Source organism: Dasypus novemcinctus, chromosome Y (assembly GCF_030445035.2).
Source record: "Dasypus novemcinctus isolate mDasNov1 chromosome Y, mDasNov1.1.hap2, whole genome shotgun sequence".
In the NCBI taxonomy this organism is placed as follows: domain Eukaryota; kingdom Metazoa; phylum Chordata; class Mammalia; order Cingulata; family Dasypodidae; genus Dasypus; species Dasypus novemcinctus.
Genome location: NC_092216.1, coordinates 19,953,785 through 19,977,240, shown reverse-complemented (window position 1 = coordinate 19,977,240; position 23,456 = coordinate 19,953,785). Strand labels below are relative to the sequence as shown.

Below are 23,456 nucleotides of genomic sequence, written 5' to 3'. Positions count from 1 at the left end.
TGTACTGTCATCTGCTTATGGAGCTTTGTATAGATTGGGGAATGTATTTGAAGTTGCAGGAAGTTTTCAAGTCTTCCTTTGCTTTAAATTTTCTTTGGGCTCTTTCTACCTTAAAATATTTTTTTGCTAAAGAAATAACAGCAGTGTTACTTTTTCACTTGTCTCCTTACTTGCTAAATGATAACCTCTGAATTGTAATTTTGATGATGTCAGTGTTTGACAATGATGATAAAGAGTGGGTTTTTAATTTTTCTGCCCACGTCCCTTTTTTGTGGTATTTTGAATGTGATTTGAGTACAGCATTTGGTATTTTTATTTTATGGAAACAGTTTATTCAACTGAAGAATTACTGTTAAATTATTTCTGTAATTATTTCTTTACTTTCTTATTCACTAATTAAAAACCAAATTGCATCCTTTTGCGTTCTTACTCATTCTTTTAAAATACCTGATTTTTAAGTAAACAAATTAATCATAAGTAATATTTTTACTTAGAAACATTGTATTCAGAGATGTTTTTTTAAATTATAGAATTGTATTTCACAGGCATCCTGGCTGACTTCAAAAGTTAAAATAGCTTATAAAATAAATTTTTATTATTTTATACTTTGACAAATTTATTTTCATGTGTAAGTAAAATGACTTTATCCTTGCCTTTGAAGCAATCACCAGCTTAAAAAGAACAATTCTAAAATGTCTCTAGGGTTTAAAATTTCTCTTTCATATTCTGAACATAATATTTTAACATTTCCAAGGCAAAGTGTTAATAATGGGGTGTATATGGAAACTTTATGTTATGCATGATTTTTCCATAAACCTACAACTTCTGTAGATATAAAGTACAAAATAACTATATCCCTCAATATTAACTGAATAACTGTTGTTGGAGCAAATTATTCTAGGATATTAACTGAATTGTTTCAAATTTTTAAAAATAGCTGAACTCTAACATCTAAGTTAAATATAGTATGCCAATATTCTAGAAAGCTTAAAAATATATTAATGTTTAAATAATCTTTCAACAGTATTTATTTTTGATATGTTGTTATTAGAATCATGTGGAAACTATTAAATTATTGTTTGCCTATCCCCGTATTTCTTAATTATTATTGCTGAGAAATATGTTTTCTTTTTCAGTAAAATAAAAGAAAGTCTTCTCAGAGCAGTTTGTGACTCTAAGGCTATAATCTAAGCAGAATTATTCATCTTATTTCATTGTGTAATTCATCCCATGAAATAACTTTCCTCTAAATTCAGTACTATGGTAACTTCTCCCTCAAAATACTTTTCCAGTATGATCATATTCTCTAATTAGCTGAATTTGGGGAAACTTACCTCTATATCTCTTTATAAATCCTTAGTGGAGAGATGCTATATTTCAAATGTCTTTAGACATATGAGTGGAATCTGTGGAATCTGTTTCTTGAAATATATTCATAGAGTTAGTAATTTTGCCTTTGATTAAGGATTACTATTGTCTTAACAGTTTTAATGGTGATTTTCCTTTTTAAGTTGGTGCTGGGGATTGAACCCAGAACCTTATTAGAGAAAAGCAGGCATTTCAAACATTGAGCTTCACCTGTTCCCCTTGATGATTTTTAAAGACTAATGAATATATAGTTTACCTTTATTAAATGTATATATCTTGGACCAGTGATTTGGTTCATTTTGATTTGTGTCCTTGGCTTTAAATGATAATGACCATAGGAATGTGTTTCTTCTTTTCATTTTTCAGTTATGATTTTTAATATTCAAATATTTAAATCAAAGTTGAAAATTTAAATTTTAAACCTATTTTTGCTTTCTGTTTCTTTCTAGGAGCTTCAGAGAGATCAGAGTTCACATTTGGCAGACCCTAATGGTGAACAATCTCTGTTTCACTAGACCTCCCCAGAATCTCCAATCAGCTAGCACTAGTATTCAAAATCAGAAGGGACATTCCACCCTGCCTAGTAATTCATTAACAGAGGGATCTGCTCTCAGTCCCTTCACCTCTCACACGGCTACCTCAGGTGGACAACAAGTCATTACTCTTACCAAAGAGAGCAGCAAGCCGTCAAGAAATACATCCTTAGTGCCTGATAAGAGCAGGCACAGTGAAGGGTCATCCGATGGCTGTGCCAGTGTCAAGGAACATCCTAATCATGTTCATCAGCTGATACCAGATGGTTCTTTCAGTCCTAACCATGGAGATTCCATGTCACCAAATTTACTAATTTCAGATGATTCTCGGCTTTCCACCTTGATGATTGGAAAGGCCAGTGACAATGTAGATACCAGACCCTGTGACAAATAACATCTTCCCAGCTATTTGTACAAAAACTGGCGATTCTGTTACCTCTTCACCATCTTCAGCCATTTCCACAGCAACTCCGTCTCCTAAGTCAACTGAGCAGATGACCACACAAAGTGTTCCCAGCCTTAATAGTCCTCACTGTGAGCTACATAGAACCAATGGAGAAGGGGTAGAGGACTCACAGAGCCACAAAGAAACAGATTTCCCTCAAATTAGCTACAAACCTAGTTCTCAGATCATACCATCAGTGTCTGTGTCCATATATTCCAGTTCAGCAGAAGTACTGAAAGCATGCAGGTTAACGTGGGTATGTTCCTCACAAAGTGAAATTGTTGACTAATGGTCCCATTAAAAAATCTCATTTATAATTTGAATCACTTAAGAAATGCAAAGTTCACCAAAGGTTGATATATTTACTTATTTAAAATAACAGCTTAATAAGGTTCTTGGTTATGCTTCAGTCTTCTGGTTATACCTTATCAATGTATGTGATGTGACAAGCATTTGGGTAATCTGAGATATGTCTTTGTGTAATGCCATTTCCCTCTTCTGATTTCTAGGATTATAAGTTTCAGTGTGATTGACTTTATTTTGAAGATTGTCACAAAGCTTAAATCATATTTCATAGATAATTGCAAGGCCTGGAAAACCCTACTACTCATTTTCTTTTCTGGAAGTTGTTGGAGTTTTGAGTAGATATGAATCTCATTGATTATTAATATTCCACTTTGTTTATATTTGAAAAAACATTTTGTCTCATTTGATGAGGTAATAAAATGGGCACAGAGGAGGGGAAAACAGAAAGAAAACATGAGAGGTCTGTTAGTCATTCTGAAGAGAACAGCCATGTTCAGCCATTTCTGTGGCTACATGGATTATTCCAGAAAGTGTATCTCTCGGTTTACTAAAGATACCCACCTCCCACCCCAAAAAGGAAGGGGAAGGAAAGAGGAAAGATTGTAGAAAGGAAGGAACAGTTTATGAAAAATTGGGGTAAAAATTATTTTGAGGCTGAGAAAGAACCAGTAAGAAATGGTATTTGTCATGTCAGGTCCATATTGATTCTTTCAATAATATCTGTACTAAACAGAAGTCTGAAAGTAAAAAGAAGTGATAAAGAAACATAGACTTTATGATTTAATGTCCCTGATTAAGAAACTTCATGAGGAAATATAATTAATTGTACATGAGTTTTATCTGTAAAGTAACTTTTCATTTCTCTACCAAATGATAAACTTGGAATTTTAAAGAAAGCTATATTTAAAAAGCACTTTTTAAAAGAAGTTTTAAAATATTGACTAATTTCTCCAATAACAAATAAACTAATGATTAAGAAGTTTTCAGAATGGGTTAAACTGTTAATCTTTTCCAAACCTGAGTTTTTCTTCACCTTCATTTTTTTCTCACTGAATAATTCTGGTGAGGTTCACTATTTTGTCTCCAACAATTTTAGGCATATACATGTTCAAAAAATAGTCTATTTCTCTTGTCAACAGGGCTGTCCTTTTGAATTAGGGTAATAGTATATTTTAAGGGAGAAAGATTGATATTTCCCATAGATTAGTGGCTTTCACAAAAATTCCTAATTTCTGACTTGGCCATAGGTAGTAAATATTTGACATATTAAAAAACTGCTAGATAAGATATAGCACTATTTATTCTGAGTATTCTGTTCCTATATTCCTAGTTTGTCTTTTTTAAACTAGCTCTCATTTGTTTCATCTTGCTTGTGCAGTCAGTGCTGTAAATTGAAAGTATATGAATTACAGCACCTAAGATTCTCACAATATTCAAGTGATAGAAAACTTGAATTTGGCTCCCTTCTATTTGCTACATCTTTATAATACAGACATTTGCACTTTCCATTGATTTAATTTTCTATGTAACCACTTTTTTCTATCACACAAATGTACAAACTGCAGTGACTATACTGTTTATGCTTTCTAGTCTCATTTCTCATATCATGGATGTTGAATAAGCTTCAATTTTGGTAGCACGTAAGTTAGCATAAACATGTTTTCAAGTACAATTTTAACACTGGATCATTCTCAAAATCACTTCAAATAGTTTTTATGATATATTGCATCTTAACTGCTGACTATAAACAAGCTTCATGTAATCAAACAAATGAACCATATTTTGTTTAAAATATAAAAGTGACACGTGTCATAGGCAGTGAAATCAGTTTCTTTATTGTATAAATTATAATTGGCATTTTAATCCCATTAGTTTAATGAAGTTACTTGAATTATTCCTTTATCAGGTACAGTGCAGCATTTTTCTGTTTGTTAAAAACAAAACACCTGTGCAGTTTATAATTTAGGTCCATTATGTATTTAAATTTCAAAATTTAATGTGTATCATACCTAACTCTAAAAATTACATGATCATCATGCATTGTGAAGAGATGTTGAAATTTGGGTAGTGCTTTAGCTTATATTCTTTTTTTTTTTTTTTTTTTTTTTTTTTAAAGATTTATTTATTTATTTAATTTCCCCCCCTCCCCTGGTTGTCTGTTCTTGGTGTCTATTTGCTGCGTCTTGTTTCTTTGTCCGCTTCTGTTGTCGTCAGCGGCACGGGAAGTGTGGGCGGCGCCATTCCTGGACAGGCTGCTCTTTCTTTTTTTTTTTTTTTTTTTTTTTTTTTTAATTTTTTATTGACTTTGTAATAATATTACATTAAAAATATATATGTGAGGTCCCATTCAACCCCACCCCCCCACCCCCCCTCTCCCCCCCCCAACAACACTCGTTCCCATCATCATGACACATCCATTGGATTTGGTAAGTACATCTTTGGGCACCTCTGCACCTCATATACATTGGTTCACATCATGGCCCATACTCTCCTCTATTCCATCATGTAGGCCCTGTGAGGATTTACAATGTCCGGTGATTACCTCTGAAGCACCATCCAGGGCAGCTCCATGTCCCGAAGACGCCTCCACCTCTCATCTCTTCCTGCCTTTCCCCATACCCTTTGTCCATTATGTCCACTTTTCCCAATCCAATGCCACCTCTTCTATGTGGACACTGGATTGGTTGTGTCCATTGCACCTTTTTCTTTTCACGCTGGGCGGCTCTCCTTATGGGCGCACTCCTTGCGCGTGGGGCTCCCCCACGTGGGGGACACCCTTGCGTGGCACGGCACTCCTTGCATGCATCAGCGCTGCGCATGGCCAGCTCCACACGGGTCAAGGAGGCCCGGGGTTTGAACCGCGGACCTCCCATATGGTAGACGGACGCCCTAACCACTGGGCCAAAGTCCGTTTCCCTAGCTTATATTCTTAATTGTTAGTTATAACTTATTTAGTTTAATAAGCAATTTCACACTCTTGTATTTATAAAACAAAATTCAATAATTAAAGTGGTTGAATGCCTAACTCCCACATGGGAGGCTCTACGTTGGGTTCCCCTTGCCTTGCCTCCTGAGAAAAACAAAAAACAAGCAAAATAAATCAAACCAACTCAAGGAAGCTGAGTGCTGGCTTTAAAAAGGTAATAACCACCCAGGACAACTCCAAGTCCTGAAAATCCTCCCACATCATATCTCTTCTTTCTCTCCCTATCCTCAGCGGCTACTGTGGCCACTTTCTCCACCTCAATGCGAAAGAAAGAAAGGAAAGAAAGGAAGAAAGAGGGAAGGAAGGAAGGAAGGAAGGAAGGAAGGAAGGAAGGAAGGAAGGAAGGAAGGAAGGAAGGAATTTTTATAGTAATAACCATTTAATAAAATATATATGTAGCAGAGCTATATCTAACTTCATGGGGAAAATTAAATATTTCATTGAGAGTTAATATCTAATGAAATTAATGGAAAAAACAAAAAAGGTAATAACATTCTTGAGTCAAAACTTTCAAGCCTTTGTTTTCATTAGCACAATGAAAAAGGGGTAGCAAAATTGACAAAGAGACAAATTTTACTAATGGTAATATTGATATCTAGACTTTTGGTGCAAGTTATTGTTTAAATATTTATTGGTGAAAACCAAAGGGTAAAAGATATTAAAGGAAAAATTGGGGTCCATATTTGTTCTTTAGGTTAGAGAATAAATTGGAAAATTATGGGTAAAGAGTGTAATTTTGTCATTCATTTATATGAAATGTAGATAATGTATTTTGTTTAATTTTTCTTAAATGATGTAAGAACTCAAATTATTTTAAAAATTATCAAATGTTCTTAATTACGAGTCCAAATATCCTGTAATTACAGTGTATTTGTAAATGCCCTATAATTAAACTGGGATTTAATTTAGGCTTTCTTATTTTTCTCTTAGTTTTCAAAATAAATATACAGCCCTTGTTTCTTCTAATTTTTAAAAAAGGAATCTTGGTAAAAACAGTTTGTCTAACAGCAGCATTTTGTTGGATAAATGTCCACCTCCAAGGTTACAGTCTACACCATACTCATCCTTGCCAAAGGACACATTGAATCTACTCACACCTGGTATTTATGTGAGCCCCAGTTTCTTAGAAATAAATGAAATCAGTGTTGGAATTTAATATCTTTAGAAAATAGAACACACTAATTATATATGTATGTATTTAAATCAGAGAGTATGCATGGACATATCTTGAAAGTTTTGGGGTAAATATGTAGTATTCAAGGGATGAGAATACCTGTCATCAATCCTCAGGCAAAATTCCTAATTGTATTTTTTTTAAAAGATTTATTAGAACACAGGCATGTATTTTATTTTAATTTACATGGAGTGTGTATGGTTGTTTTCATTCAAAATATAATGGAAGTCTACTTAAAGAACTCTCTGAAAATACTTAAAACAGTTAAAAATTTTAAGTATAACTTTGTGAACCATAATATTATAATGAGAGATGGATAATACCATTTAAAAATAAATCTAATTTTAAAATGAATTTATTCACCAGAGACATTTTTAGGCCTATTATATCATAATGATGAAAGTAAAGTCTCTTAAATAGTGTCTCTTAAATCAAGAGATAATGATAAAATATTAAAATTTATACCAATAAAATATCAATTGTTAGCATTCATTGTAGATTTTACAATGCCAGATGGATGAGAAAATGAATATGGAGTTGCTATTAATAATTAAAGAGTCATTTTTCTGAGATCTAACAAAATATTTAATTTTGCAGTTGGAAAATAAATGTGATGCTTTCTTTCCTCCATTACATCAATTTTGTACAAATCCTAACAACCCTGTTACAGTAATCCCTGACCTTGCTGGAGCTCTTAAGTTAGGTAAGCTTTTAAAAGTGATAAAAAGTTTGTATGTTTTCTCTATTATCTTTTTTCTATTAAATATTTTTAAATTTACATATGCCATTCATACATGAACATAATTGTATAGTAAAAATTGTGAACTTAAAAGAGAGTCATGCATATCATCATACAGGACTTTTTTTCCCCCAGGATTTTCAGTTTTTATTTTGATGGTGTCTCCCCACACCCCTCTTCCCTTATATATATAACATTTTAAGCATATGATATAAATAGAAAAAGGTGAAATTATTGCTGAAATTTTAGAGGCATTTAAAATGTTTAATTTTGTATAAACTATGCAAAGTTAGTGCTTTTTATCAGATAATAGAAGTTTTGAACATAGGAAAAAGATGAAATTAGACCCTACTTATAAATACTATACTTCTTCAGAGTACTGAAGCATTATGGTTAGATCCAGGGTTTCAAGGGATTGTTTTGCAAATTTGAGCATCACATGATTCAGTGAAATCTTTTAGGAAATGTCTGGAGCTCCATGAAGTGTTATTTCTTTTTTATTTTTTTAATACTTTTGAAATACATTTACAAATTTAATTGTAGTTACTAACAACACTTATTTATCTATGAAGATCTTGGACTTCACCAAAACTTTGGTAGGAGCTAACAATGAACATATGGTAGAAGGACACAGTTGCTGCAACCAGTAGATGAAAACTGGGACCCTACTGGAACAAAGAAAATATGGTGTTGTGAAAGTAATAGATCTCATACTACAATTGCTGAATATGTACAGTACCAGGCTGCCTCATTTCAGGAGTCTTTGAGAGTAAGTATTCAATATGGAGATTTTTATTGGAGTTGTAAAAGGGCACATGACCGCTGCAAAATATTTGTTTTATGCATATAAATTATACATAAATTTTATAATTTGCAAACTTATTAAACAAGACTTTCACAAACTTTAACTTGATTAAATACACATGATTATATAGAAATAAAAATTAGTCTTAACAAGGCATCTCCCTCATTTGTGTAATATTTCTATTTAGATGGATAACCCATTTCTATTTAATATTTGCTGAATATCACTTGTAATTATGAAAGGAATTATGTGTGCATCTCACACATACAGGCATGTTTCCATTGTTTTTAATCTGAAAGACACTTCACCAAAAGCATTAGTATCGTAAGATGAATCTCAGTGGGAAAAGTAGAAATTTTACAGAAATGTCTCATAATTTGTGGGGAATAAAAATTATCAAAAAAGCATAACCATAGGATTGTTATTAAAGACTCAATAGACAGTAAATAGGTTTAGAATTACGAACCTTGTGAAATCTTTTGCAAGTAAAGTATCTATTGTGATTTTCCTATTAAATATATTTTAGTTTGTTTTTTCAGATCTCTATTAAACTATGAAACAGAACTTCTGAATAGTATCACAGATTTAAAGTTGCAGAAATGTTATTTCTTAAATGCTCATCTTTATTGTTTTAAACTTCATCAAAATTTTATAACTGAAATGATTAAAACCTTTAAATTTTTAATCTGCTACTAGTTTATGTTTAGAAAATGTTTGAAAGTCAACCCTCAGTTCACATTTTTTAATCTGGTTGAAATAATTAAAGCAAATATTGTGTTCTTTTCTGAGTGATACTTAATAAAAGCTGTTAATGTAATTTTTTGTGAGTGGTAGAGTTCCCATTTTTTTAAAAAATGTTAATTGTTCTACTTTTGAGGTGCTTCAACTACAGGATTATGTATTGTCAGAAAAGAATAAGCAGCTAACAGAGATTAAGGTAAATTGTTTTACAATATTTGGAACTGAAAAAAGAGAAAAAATATTTTATTATCTTTTGCAGCAATCAACATTTAATGTGAAAAACTTCACAGATATTAAGGAAGTATACATTTTTTATTTTTTTTAAATTTATTTCTTCCACACCCTACCTCCCCATTGTCTGCTCCCCTGTCCATTTGCTGTGTGTTCTTCTGTGTCCTTGTTAGGCCTCAAAGCAAGGCCTTTATGGATAACCAGAGATGGCATGAAGTAAACTTCAACATGAGAGCTAGGCAAACTCACATTTATTACATCCGCAGAGGTAAGGAGCCAAGGCCAGTCCAAAGTGACTCAGACCTGACTCCCCGTGCTGCAGTTTCACCCTTGCTTAAATATCCAAGTTATTACTTAGCATTTGCTTTATTAATTAGTTTTTATACATATGAATGAACACACATAGTTGGTATATAATTGTGTGATTAGTATGCTCAGGAAATCATGCTTGCACATACATTCATGATCAAGAAAGGGGTGGATAACTCCTCCCCTGGGTGGGAATTTTACTATGTTAATTAAGCAAGTTGAAGTGAGGACAGCAAGGGGCTGTTTCTGTGCCGGTCCGGCCAACTGGTTGAAGCTGATTTTCATACTTCAATGCTTCAACAGGATATTCTTGACCACCAAAAGTGGAATTTGGCCCAAAGAGAGGGTTGCATTTCATTACCTTCTGATTTACATACAATTCTTTTCTTTGTATCATAGTAACAGGGAGAGAAACAAGTTACTTTCAGGTATTTGGTCATCCTACATCCATCATCCTCTTGCATTCTCAGCAACACCGTAATCTGTGTCTCTTTTGGTGCGTCATGTTGGTGCATCAGATCTTTGTGTGTGTGACACCACTTCTGGGTAGGCTGGGCTTTATTTGCATGGGGTGGCTCAATGTGGGGCACCCTCCTTTTGCGTGGGGTCCCCCCTATGTGGGGGACACCCCTGCGTGGCACAGCACTCTTGTGCACATGAGCACGGAACATGGGCCAGCTCCACATGGGTCAAGGAGGCCCGGGGTTTGAACTGCAGACCTCCCATGTGGTAGGTAGATGCCCTATCCATTGGGCCAGGTCCACTCCCCAAGTAATATGCTATTACATATAGCATAATCTTTTTTCCCCTTAATTATTTTTACATTTCTCTTTCTTTTCACATACTGTTTTCATTTTTCATATCTTCTTAAATTTCACTTGCTATCACTGTAAAGAAAATTGATGTCATTTAGAAAACTTTTTCAAAGTAAATTTAGAATAGGCACATACTTCCCTTATAAATTATCCTATTACCTGAGGTTTATATTAACTTTATGACTGATGGGAAAGTTTAAGTAGTATGTTATTGAGCTTTGAGTTTTCTTGAGTTTTTCTTTAATGTGACCATTAAAGATATTTTCATATGAAATCAGCCTATAGAAAATTAGTTTCTGAACAAACACTACTCATGTAGAAATCAGCATTTATTCATGTGAATTAGGAAATGATATAATATTCTAAGCAGGAATATTTTTGCTTGAACTATAGGAAGAAAATGAGAAAAGAACTCATCAAAAAGACTATTTGGATAATGAACCCACATCTTCACATAAGTATGTAACTTTTGGGGTCCATCATGATTTCCATTAAAAGGCATGAATTTAATATTTTCTCTCTCTTTTTTTAATATCTGGGAAGAGGAATATAGAACCCTTTAAAACAATAAAGTCTGGGACCAACATTGACCTTTCAAATGATAAAAAGTAAGTAATTTCATCAGTAATATTTCCTTGAACTAGAGCAAAGAGAATTAAGGACTGGAAATTGTCTAGTTTCATACTCTTTCATTCCCAGTCATTATTCTTTCACTTTATAAAGCTTTATCTAAAAGTTGTTGTAGTCTTAAATTATTTTAAAACATTCTGCAATTAGGCTTTTTCTTCTTTCTTATGAATATAAAATCCCTCATTATATGTTAAGTATAAAATAAAATATAAACGATTTCATCCATTTACTACATTCCTTTTTAAGTAATTATTTTTACACAGTATTTGTTAGAAATTTTTCTTGGGAATATATTGAATAGTCCAGTACTTTGTGAAACTGCAGTAGTAAAATATTTATAGATTTAATTGCTTTTCTGATTGGAACATGAGATTTATGAGGAAATGGCTACACTGTATCTCACAGATGTTTATGCCATGATTTTACTTTTAATCTACTATTTAATTTCAGCTAGAGAATACAGCTACATGAGTTGACCAAATTTCTTGCTGTTGTTCATGTGGTGCAGCAGGAAATGTTTTAAGCCATGTGGGTCATACCATACTGTGTGTGAATACAGTTCAACTCTTCATGAAGTTCCAGGGAGTCAAACACCAGGTGATTTTTGAGCTAACATATCTTGTACAATTGAAAAATTAGTTTATCAAATGTGAAATATGCAGGGAGAAAACAGATTCTTTCCATTTATAGTGAATGAAGTTCTTGTAATAGCTATATTACTTAACATATGTAAAAATGTTGAGTTAGTTTTGTAATTTAGGTTAGAGTGTGCTTTTATCCTTTTTACATATAATGACCTGAAACAGAAAATTGTAAACTAGAAATGGGTGTGTCATTAGGGTACTGACTGAATGAAGCCACTTATGACTTTATAGAACAAATCTTCTTCCTGTTTATTGCAAGATAATTGTTTTTCCAGAGGTTTTCCATCACATTTGAAATAATTTATTGTGTATAATCACAATGTCATGACCAGCACTTAAAATCTGTGATATACTTATATTTTGTTCTCTATTATGTTTCATTTTTCTAAAAATGTAATTCACAATTCCCTAATGTGTAAGTTAGCAAACTTGTTCCGTAAAATCATATAGTAAATTCCTTAAGGCTTATAAGGCAAGAGGTTAAACTGAGGGCATTATGTAAGTCCTAGCATGTAAAACAAGAGAAAAATCTCATTTCCTGAATTTGTATTGGTGAGTATCAAAATACAATAGTTGAGTGTAGTTTTTCTGGTAAAAGTTCTTGTTTAACTTTAAACAGCATAGGAAGCATACCAGGCAGGTTCATGTTACTTATACTAAAAAATGTCATGTTATGATTTTGTGTTGGGTACTTTTTTAGGTTAGTTCTAACTTGCCTAGTAATTTGTGGTTGAATTGATTAAGAAACATTATGAAGCATGTCACAAAAAAAAGGTCAATTAGTGGATAGTGACATGGTGAATTTTTGGTCTTCTTATTCAGAAAAACTAGATTCTCAGTCCACAGCTCAGAAAATTGCAATAAAATGTCACTGTTGCTGTTTTTGATAGGGCAAGTCAGGTTATTAAGCTTCACATTTCTGATAAAAAATCATGGAAATAATGGCTAAGTCCATAAGAATGACATAAGAATTTTTTGGCTAATGAATAATATGTATAACAATAGGCTTTATATTTTGTAAAAGTTTTATAAATGCTTCCATTAAGGTTTTTTCACCATCAGTTGTAAAATATCTTTAGACTCTTGCCACTCTATTAGAGAAAGAAGCAAGACTACCCAGAGTGGGCATCCAGAATTCCTTCAGTTATTGAAAGGATCTCATCCACCAAGACAACAACTCATGAGCACCTGAACACATTCATGTTCCATAGGGGCATGCCCCCACCACTGCCCCCAGCAGTGACCCTCCCCTGCCACAGATGCAACCCTTCTGCAATCCAAAACCTCCCCCAAAACAAGGTCGAATAAAGAAATGATATAATTTTTAAATATTAAAAACAAATTTTTGCGTCGTTCCTTTCATCATTGTAAGATCCTCCCTTATGAACCTATTCTCCTGCATATGAATGCAATCTTCCTAAACTTTATAATCCCTGGACCTTTATTTCTTGATTCCGAGTGAGGTAGTCTATGTTGTTATTCTAAGCAATTTCCTCTTTGGGTGGACCTGGGCACTCCCTGTGGTACAGACACAGGCTGCTTTTGCCTTGTATCTAGATGTGAGTTTTAGAGGCTATGCTCTATCGCAGGCTCCTGTATCATGGATGCTCCTAGCATCCTGGCCTGCACACTTATAAAAGGCCAAATCATAGAGGCAAACAAAAGGATACTGACAGCTTATCTGCATGGCTGTTTAGCACAGTGGGCATGCAACTGTGTAGGTACATGCAGAATATTAATGGGTATACCAATAAAATGCATTTGTCTTTCTAGAACACCCATCCCAAAGCATCAGAATTGGAGTACTCCCATCTCCACAGTTCAGATATTACTGAAAAGCTAGAGTAATCTGCAAGAGGCGTCACCCATCAAAAACCTGGCTTGCCTAGGTTTTTGCCAGACTCCACCCTCAGCTCATGGTATTGTGTTCCTCAGGGCACACCCCTGTGTTGTTAGAATTGGCGAGTGTAACCTGGAGGCAGGGACTTCTAGTCCACGGTACACACCCTGATGGAGCTGCTGGTCAGCTATTTGACCGTCAACAAGACTTACTCACCTCTCAGCCTCTCCTCTCTTCTCTGTAACCTGAAGACTGAAACTTATGTCTTCTGCATACCTAGATGTGTCAGCGATGCTCTGAGAGCCCCAGGAAACCACGAGGCCAAGAGGTTCAGCTCCTGCTAGTTTGCACAGAGAACGACACGTTCTATGTAGCTCCTGCCCACACCCCCAGCCCAGCAATCATTCTGGACATCGTATTTAGTGGGTACCCCAGCACTGCTCTGAGCCCCACCTAGTCCTAAGCCTAATGGATATTCAAGCCCATGGAAAAGCAAAGCAGTTTCCATGAAATAGAGACAAAGCCCCAGGGTGCAGCCCCAGAAAGGCGTCCCAAAGCCAGCCACAGTGTTTCAGCAAGAGCTTTTTGTTTTCATTTTTTGCATCCTAAGAGAAAGGCAGTGGGGATCCAGGCAGGTCCCACCCTCTCTCAAGGAAGAGGACGGCAACCGGCAAACAGGATTGGCCAGGCTGCCCACTTGTGAGAACAAGGGGCAAAAGGTCCCCGTCGTGGCAGGGCTGGTAATGGCCACAACATCAGATACTCAGAAAACGTCTGGGGAGGGGAAGGGCAGGCAGCAGGCACGCCCTGTCAACTTCGGGAGGGTACTGGACTAAGTGTGGCTTCCGAGGCTTTGCCTCTGGCCCCGCCCAGGACTTCTCTCTGAAAGCCTGCCGCGTCCTCTCCATGAGGAGGGCGAGGGACGCGGGCGATCACCTGGGGATCCCCTGTGAACTCGGCGGTCGCTATGAGGACCAGAAGTTGTGGGAACCTGGCCTGCTGGGGTGTGTCTTCCAGCCATGCAGCTGGATTCGCGTGCTTCATCTGTGCGGCGTGATGAGGACCCCAGATGCAGGCCGACCCTGCGGATTAGGTGGGAGGTTAGAGAGGTGCCTTGCCTGGGTGGAGGGTTCCTGGTCTAGCCTGGGGCCTGGGCGGCCCGGGCGCCGCAGGGAGCCCAGAGACCTGGGATTGGACAGCAAGGGAGGTGCAGCGCGTTCACTGCGTCCATGTCGGCTGTCTAGGGGCTCCCTGCCGGCTGCGCCTTCTCGACGGCCCCTCGCCGCGCCGTCCAGGATCCACCTGCCCGCACGCGCGCGGCACGGGAGGTCCACGCCCCAGGCGTCAGCCAGGTGCCCAGCAGCAGCTGAGAGAGATGGCGTGAGCTCGCTGGTCCCAGCGCACGCCGGCTTGCTGCCGGTGCTGCGCGGTCTGCGGGAAGTGGAAGCGGAAGTCAGCACTTCGAATCCCGTCTGCGGGCCTCAAGGGCGCTGGAGAAGTTGGCCTCCACAACGCCTTCCCACGACGCAGGCGGGCGGCCCCGGGCTAGCGCTCCCGCGGCAGAAAGCCCGCGGACAAGTCTGAGCCAGCGGCTCGGCGGTGTCCACACCAGCAGGCAGGGCGCGGGCAGCACGCGGCTCAGACCACCCAACACCCTCCGCAGGGTCTCCCTGTAGCTCCGCCAGGACCCCCGGCCGTACCTGGACAGGTCCCAGAGGCAGGCGCTCATGACGGCCACGTCGGGGGCGTGCTCGCCCCGTCGCAGGTGGTCCAGGACGCTCTCCGCGCACCGGGCGCACACGCGGTGAGGAAGAAGAAGCGTACCCGGTGGCGGCCAGAGCGGACCTAGCGGACCTCGCGGTAGTGGGTCCCGTGGTGCAAGCGGCCCCGCCTGCAGCCTTCCAGCCGCCTGTCCAGCTCAAAGCTCCGCTCGCCCTTGGCCTCCAGCTGCCTGAGAGAGCAGGCAGTCCTGCAGCAGGAGCACCGTTACCGGGTGCTTGTACACTGACTCTGGACCGAGTCGCCCGTTACACCCCAAACTTGTTATACAGCAGCTGCGGGACGTCGCAGGCTCGTAGGGAGGCCACGGAGGCTGAGGGCGGATGGCCTTGCGCCCAGCCTGCCTCGCAGTAGGAGGTCTGACCGCTGAGGCCAGGAAGTAAGGGCGAGTTTAGACGGCGCGGGAAGGGCGAGGCCCACTCCTAGGTCTCAGTGCCTTCCTTGTTGCAGGCTGCTCCTGGAGCGCTTGCCTCCTCTTCTGGGGAGTTGCTCTCTTGTTGCCTGGTTCTCCTGCAGAGCCACGAGTTGCTGTCCTGGAGCTTGAGGGAGGACTGTCTTTGTTAAGGGGAACGCTGACTGGGTTCCCGTCTGCTGCCAGGATTTCCAAGCAGCGATGGGAAGTACACTGCAGCCTCAGCGAACGCCAGCAGTTCAGATGTATTGTTTTCGTTTAATTAACTCTATGGTCACCTCCTTGTGGATTCACGTGCGCCAGTGAGCGAATCCAAAGCCGTTGGACCCGTTACTGTCTCCCACAGGTAATATCTGGTTAAAAGAAAAACTCTAGCACCATACCACAACCACAGGACATTTTCACCACCTCAAGCCCCCCCCACCCCCACCCCCGACTTAGACATAAAAGCTGTTTTTAGAAACGTTTTCAGAAAATTTCCACTGGAAATTCCGGGAATTCCTGCCCCATCCTCCTTACACACCCACACACAGATTCGCCTACTATTAGTAGGTTACAGTAGTGCTGTGGTACGTGGCACATACCGCAGCAAAGAGCCGTATCACCTGCTTCCCGTCCTACCCTTAACAGTGGGACATGAAAACATCTAAATTCCATAATTTTGCCCGACACAGGATTTAATAAACATGGAGTCACGCATCATCTGTAACATGGGGCATTTCATCTGGTCCCTTGGCACTGTTCTATGCAGAGTCATCCTCAGCCCCTGGAGACGCAGCACAAATGGCCACTTTAAGCTCTGCTCACCTGCTTAACTGAATTTCCAAAGTGAGGTTGCCGGCTGTGGGACTAAGGGGTCAATATGTTAATCCCTTTCCTTGCTGATTACTCTTCCATGACATTAGGTGCCGTGGCACTTTTAAACAGTCACCATTCAAGAATCTTGGAGTTCTTTCCAGTGTTTGGCTTTTAAAGAAGAAGTTGCTATGGTATGCCTGTGCAGATTGATGGAAACACAGGTTTTCACATCTCCAGCGTAAGCTCCAGGCTGCAATTGCTGGGTTGTATGATGTTTGCATATTAACATATTTAACAGAAGACTGTTTTTAGAGAAGCTGCATATTTGACATGTGTGAGTGATCCTTTTCTTTTTCCCTAAAGTATAGATCTACGTGGGCTTTCCAAGTATAAAAACGCTGGAATCCTTCTGCATGTATATGGCCACAACTTTCCGGTTATATGGACCCTGTTTAGCTCATATCCTTTTCCAGGCATCCTTCCCTATCTAGGATGTGCACTCGTTGCCTGTATAAACCCCAGACTTCTTGTCCCTGAACAGACAAGTGGGTTCTGCTTGAATAATCCCTCAACCCCCTCTATGCTTCAAGGGATGTGAATTGGAATTTCTTGGCAGTATAAGTCATGGGTGTTTTGGTCTTTCTTTTTATTTCTTTTCATTTTTTTTTCTTTTTCTTTTTTGTAATAATGGAAATGGATGGGCAGATACCAAGCATATGAACTCTAGTCTCTTTGTCCTTTGTACAGCACCAGAACCATTGGCCACAGGCGGGGCTGCAGTTCTTATTCTTTGCATGCACACATGGCTTCTGCTGGAATTTTAAGTTTTAGCAAGTTTACACAAACAGCCCAGATATTCATGAAGAAACACACAGCCCCCACACATAGCCCATATCAGTAGCATGATAAGAACTGTAAGGGCCCCTTGAAATCTAAAGTTCTGGAACTGGAAAGGCCTCTGTCAGTCCCATCTGTGGGGTGAGTGATAGGAACAGCAGCCAAAGCTGATCTAGGCTTCTTTTCTAGAGTTTAAGCTTCCCCCCTTAAAAAGGGGGCCACGGCATCTTCTAGAATGTCAAATCCATAGAGGAGGTGATATCTAATGCTTGAGGGGCAGGGAAGATCCATGAATTCTGATATCAAATCCTGTGCCTTGACAGTGCTGCTGTGATACACAACATTAAGTCTGCCATAAAATTAGCAGGGGGGACAGAGTCGATATAGAGCCAGCAATGTCAATATAGTTATGGCGATGACAGAGATGCTCATGTGGACTCTTACCTGATCATGGGGAGGAGTTCCTGGGTGAAACAATGAATATCCATTTACAGTTATGGGCAGGGTCTCCCCTTTGTTGTTCCCATGGACTAGAGTTGCTTCTGGGAGGATATTACACTCTCAGGGAGGAAGAGCTGAAGTGTCTGCCCTTGCTGAGGGAGTTTTCCCAGGTGTGGGTCTTTCTGCAGGAGACCGTCCCATTCTTTGAATTTAATGCATTATTAAATGACGACATAGGAAAGGACAGGACCACCAGATGCACAAGCACTGGTTGTGATAGCAACTGTGTGGTGCACCGTACAATAAGTAGGAGACTTCTAATAGAGGGTTTCATGGCCAAGAAGTGTATTCACAGAGGGCATAGAGACCCCACATTTTCCTATGAACCACCTACTGCTGGGCTTGGCACAACACTTAAGCCTGCCTGTAGACAAGAGAGCTATTAACAGAGGTAAAATACCTGGTGTCATCACTAGGAATACCCTGGGGACAACCTTGCATCTGCATACTTGCCATTCCACCTTCTATCCCCAATGGAGAGGCCTGAGTAAAACAAGGAATTCAGCTGAGCCCAGGCAATTATGAGCCAATCTCTTTCTTTCCTATAGATCCCCTTTCCATTAGTTACCAAGATCAATGGCACCTTTACCACCTCCTCTCAGGAATCTACATTTCCTGCATTTTTTGAGACATACCTTTTAAAAGATACTTAGATTACATATATGTTACATAAATGAATGAATGCAGACAATTCCCATATTTCCCAGTCGCTACCCCTCCCACACTTTCCCACATTAACAACATCCTTCATTCGCGTGGTACTTTTCTTACAATTGATGAACACATACTGGAGGACACTATTAAGTGTGGTTTATAGTTTACATCATAGTTTAAAATCTCTGCCACACATTTTTATAAGTTATGGCAAAATGGCCTGTATCTGTCACTACAACATCATTAAGGACAATTCCAATGTCCTGAAAAGGCCATCATATTACAACTGCTTTTTTTTAAAAGATACTTAGGTCACATAAATGGTACATAAGAAATAGGGGATTGGCATATGACCCACTCCCCACACCTGCCACGTTTTCCCACATAAACAATGTCCTTCATTAGTGTGGTACATTCATTGCAATTGATGAACATGCTTTGGAGCATTGCCACTATGCACGGATTAAAGTTTACATTGTAGACACATTTTAAATGCATGAACTCATTTAATCCTCACAGCCACCTCACAAGGCAGGTATTATTATGGTTCATTTTTCAGAGATGAGAGGACTCAGTTTAAGAGAGGCAAGTTTAGTCCAATAATCCAGAGTGTAGGAGTTGCAAGTCTGCATCCATGTGGAATCTAACCCTCATCTTGATACAGAGGTGGCGTGGATATAACCATCCCAGGATCCACAGGATGAGGAACAGAGTGTGGATTAGAGTGGACTTACTGATATTCTACTATGGAAATATTGAGATTAGTAAAGGAAGAAATTGTGGCATTAATGTGGAGAGAGGGGCCATGGTAGCTGCTGAAGGTAGGGAGAGGGAAAAAGATATATGAGGGTAGGGAGAGGGAAGAAGATATATGATATATCAGGACTTGGAGTTGTCCTGGGTGGTACTGCAGGGACAGATGCTGGACATTATATGTTCTGCCATGGCCCACTGGGTGGACTGGGGGAGAGTGTAAACTATAATGTAAACCATTATCCATGTGGTGCAGCAGTGCTCCAAAATGTATTCACCAAATGCAGTGACTGTCCCATGGTGATGAAAGAGGTTGTTGATGTGGGAGGAGTGGCGTGAGGGGGTTGTGGGAATTTTGGGGACCTCTTACACTTTTTGAATGTAACATTAAAAAAAATAAAGAGAGAGGCAAGTTTACTTGCCTAAGCCTAGAACTGAAACACCAGTAGCCTGGCCCCAGAGCATATTCCAGCAATTATCCCATTGTTTCTAAAAGTCTGCTCTGCATAAATCACCTGCATTATACTCACCTCATTATAACAATAAAGTGCTGGGCCTCACGCCAGCTGAACTGAGTCAGTATCTCTGCAGGTGGCACTCAGCAGTATGCATTTTATCCAGGTATTTGAGATCAGACTCAGTTTTGAGAATGAACTTGCTATACTTAACACATACATGCTGACACACTATTGATGCACCTATTATCACCTATTGATGCAGCCACATAAATAAAAATGCATCATTAGCACGTAACGTATTTTTGTTGTAAGCTGCTGACATTCTTGAAGTTGTTTGTTATGCAACAATATTTCAGAAATAACTAATTAACAAAATCTACCTGTGTTCACATTAATCCAAATTTCAGAGACTGACTCGGTAATCTTTAAATACATTGAATTGCCCAAACTATTGTTCAGGAACACTGATCTTGACAATTTGCCCTATTTAGAACTATGTTATTAATAGATTTGGAAAACATTTTGTTTAGAAGTGAAGTTTTAAGATTTCCTCCATCTTGTATTTTGTTCATTTTCATAAGAATATTCAAGATGAAAGAATATTAGGTGAAACATCAACAATTAAGCACATAAAGGTTTTAACAACCTGTGAGCCGCTTGTTCACTATAGCTTTTGTCTGCTCTTCCCCTTGTAAAAATGATAACCCAAAATTAATTGGCCTCTCTCTTCTCTCATCATTCCTAATCCATGAAATGGTAGGAACCACTATGCCCCAAATTATAATTCCATGGCTGCTATACCCCGTCACTCCAACATTAGAGACTCTGCTTTCCACAGATAAGCTATTTTTATGCAGCAATTTAAAAAAGACTAAAACGGAATTCTTTACTTTTTGTGTTCCATGGACCCCTTGGCCAGTCAGGTGAAAATCATGGACGCCTCCTCAAAATGTAGCATCAGAGAGTTTTAAGACACTCAACAAGTGTCATGTCTAACAACTATGGTAATTTCAAAGTAAGCACAATTATTAGTGATTTTTCAACTTATGAAACACCTGTCATGTGACATGAGATGAACACTACTGTAATCTACTGCATATATTCAAAAGTGAAGGAAATGCTGAATTTCAGGTACAGGTCAGAGAAAATAAAGATAAGTTCAAGCTCATGGATGCTCTGATTAAGAACCCCTCATTAAGAACCCCTGGCCTAAACTGACGAGCTGTGCTGTCATTGAGGGCACTTCTCACCTAGCATACAAACACACATGCAGAGTGACACACTTGGCAGTGTTTATTTCTCTTTTACTAGTGTCATTCCAATTTTATCCAAACTCATTCTTTGTTTTTTCACCATTTATTCCTTCCTTCCTGTCTCAGGTTTGCAAAAGAACGAAGTTGTCAATTCATCTCCTATAGCTGAAGTGGTCTTGTCCTATTTGTGTTAAGTTTGCTGCTCGATTGTCTACAGGTCAAGAGGACAGAGTTCCCTGGAAAACGCACACATGCACACACACAGACGAAGAAATATAAAAAATGGAATTTATTAAATGATGTTTAAGAGCGGGTCTTAACTCTCTAGATCACGCAATGCCTATTCCATTTACTACTTGTGATGTCTTTAAATTCTAACTCTTAAGTTCAAAATGGCCCTCACTGTCCATGTGATACGACCTGTATTTGTATGGCTGTTCACAACAAAGAAATGGATATGAAAATCAGGAATACTCTGAAGATTAAAAAACATACCTGATGGGACACTGGAGGGAGTACTTCCCTAAGGATTTATACACTTTTAAGGGAAGGCTACTGAAGAATCTTAGGGTGAGCAAAACCAAAATGTTGGAGCTGGGGCTGGGGCTGATGCCCATGTTACTACGCTTAGGAGTGGAGAAGATTATCTCTGCATCTAAGTGTATTTGGCTGGACATGCTCTCTAGCTGGATTAAGCTTCTCCAGTGACAACTTTGTTTGGATTACACTACTCCACTGTTCCTATCTTGGAATACCTCCCTGAAGACCTGGGGTTACTCACCGTTTCTCTCTTACCCTTAATTCCTTCACTAGAGAACCGAGGGTTCCAGGCAGCTGGCACACAGATTTAACCCCCACTGCATCCCATTCTCACCTGTCTGCCTCTCTGTTCCCTCTTCTTGCCTCTTCCATCCTTGGGTAGTATTGCAGGGGATTCAGCCAGAGATCCTCACAGATGATCTGGTAGTGGAAAGAGCATGGTGGAACCAGGGTATGGACCCTATTCCCACTACCCAAGTAGCTGGGAGGCCCTCCAAGGCCATTTCTTATGCTCCCCATGATGGCCTCACCTCAGCAATCCTATTAGATTCTGCAAAGTTGTGGTCAGAGAACAAGTTAAAAAGCTTAAAGTTGGTGCTATGGTGGCTGCGGTTGTAGGCCTGGTGTTCAAAAGTGTGGAACCATTGGCCTGGAGTGGAGTAAAATTCCCAGTATCCTGGAAGAAGAGGAAGATGTGGGAAAAGATCCTGAACACCTCCGTGCCTGTCCCATCCAGAAACTCACCTCTTACCAGTGATGGTAATGTCGTAAATCTTAATGATTGCTTCATTTTCAAAGTAGGGGTTGCTCCGAAAGGAAAATGTGATCTTGCAGCTCTTCCTGGGATAGCTGAAGTCTTCCACCTGACAGGGAAAGGTAGAGAAAGGTGACCCCTCTCTATGGAACAAGCCTTTTCCTGATTTGGTTCTGAATCAGTACTACTTGCCCTCAAGAGCTAGCTCATCCGAGAGGGCTGATGCTCCCAGACTTATCTCCAAATTGATGATGTAGCTGAGCATGTCCACATCTTGGTCAGTGATGATGGCTGACATTTGATGGTGGTTCAAAATCTGCACTGGGTCAAGAAGCCTTAACATGCTAGGAATGGAAGGGATAGATGCAAGCAGTGTACATCTACAGAACAATGAGAAGTGGGTAGTGCACCTCCCAGATTTCTTGGCATTGCTGGATGGTCTCCTTCAATCAAGATCCTTCATCATAGACTACCTTTCGTCTACTGTTTCCTTGGCTTTCTGTTCCCAGATAGCTATCTGCTCTTACACTTGGAAAATCTGTTTCCTGAGATCCTGAGCTCTACCTTACAAATGTGTGTGGGGGTCTGTATGCTACTAATTATGCACGAAAGGCAGTCTCTGAGTTCCCGGTGAGGGTGCAAAAGTGTACATAGGACTTCATGTGCTGAATGTATCCACCTAAGTAAGCAGTATGAAGGATGACAAAACTACCAATAGAATCAATATTAACCCAAGACCTCTGTGTGTGGTTGCACCCATCCCTTTTCCTCAACAGGACCTCTTTCCTCCTGCATCACTCCCTCTCACAACTAGGACTGCCTCCTTCCCTAGCTATGACTTCCTCCCACGACCCTCGCCCGCGGCCATTCCCCTTGGAACTGCAGTAAGGGTACGTTTTTTTGGTTTTGTTTTGTTTTGTTTTGTTGGGGAGGGCTTTTCTGAACTTTTTGCATTAAAACATAAACAATATATAATAAAATGTACAGCCCTTAATATGTTAAGTTTCAGCAACTGTACAAACCCACATAATCACCACTCAAAACAGGATTTGGTACATTATCACCGCCTTGTGTGTCTTCAGTCAAATTCCCTCCCTGCACTTAAGAAACCGCTTTCTACCACCAGAAAGGAGCTTTGCCTGCGCTTGGAC

The 23,456-nt window shown here is 39.3% G+C and overlaps 1 long non-coding RNA gene and 1 pseudogene across 1 annotated transcript; one reads left to right on the top strand and one right to left on the bottom strand.

Annotated features, from left to right (window-relative positions):
- LOC139438275 (lysine-specific demethylase 6A-like) overlaps window positions 1-11,690 on the top strand; it is a 68,337-nt pseudogene extending 56,647 nt beyond the window's left edge.
- A 9,441-nt stretch (window positions 11,691-21,131) lies between these two features.
- LOC139438345 (uncharacterized) lies at window positions 21,132-22,197 on the bottom strand. Its single transcript, XR_011648036.1, has 3 exons — window positions 22,082-22,197; window positions 21,886-21,971; window positions 21,132-21,247 (listed from the first exon to the last, which is right to left on the bottom strand). It is a non-coding gene; the product is annotated as an uncharacterized lncRNA (long non-coding RNA).
- Window positions 22,198-23,456: the final 1,259 nt, after the last annotated feature.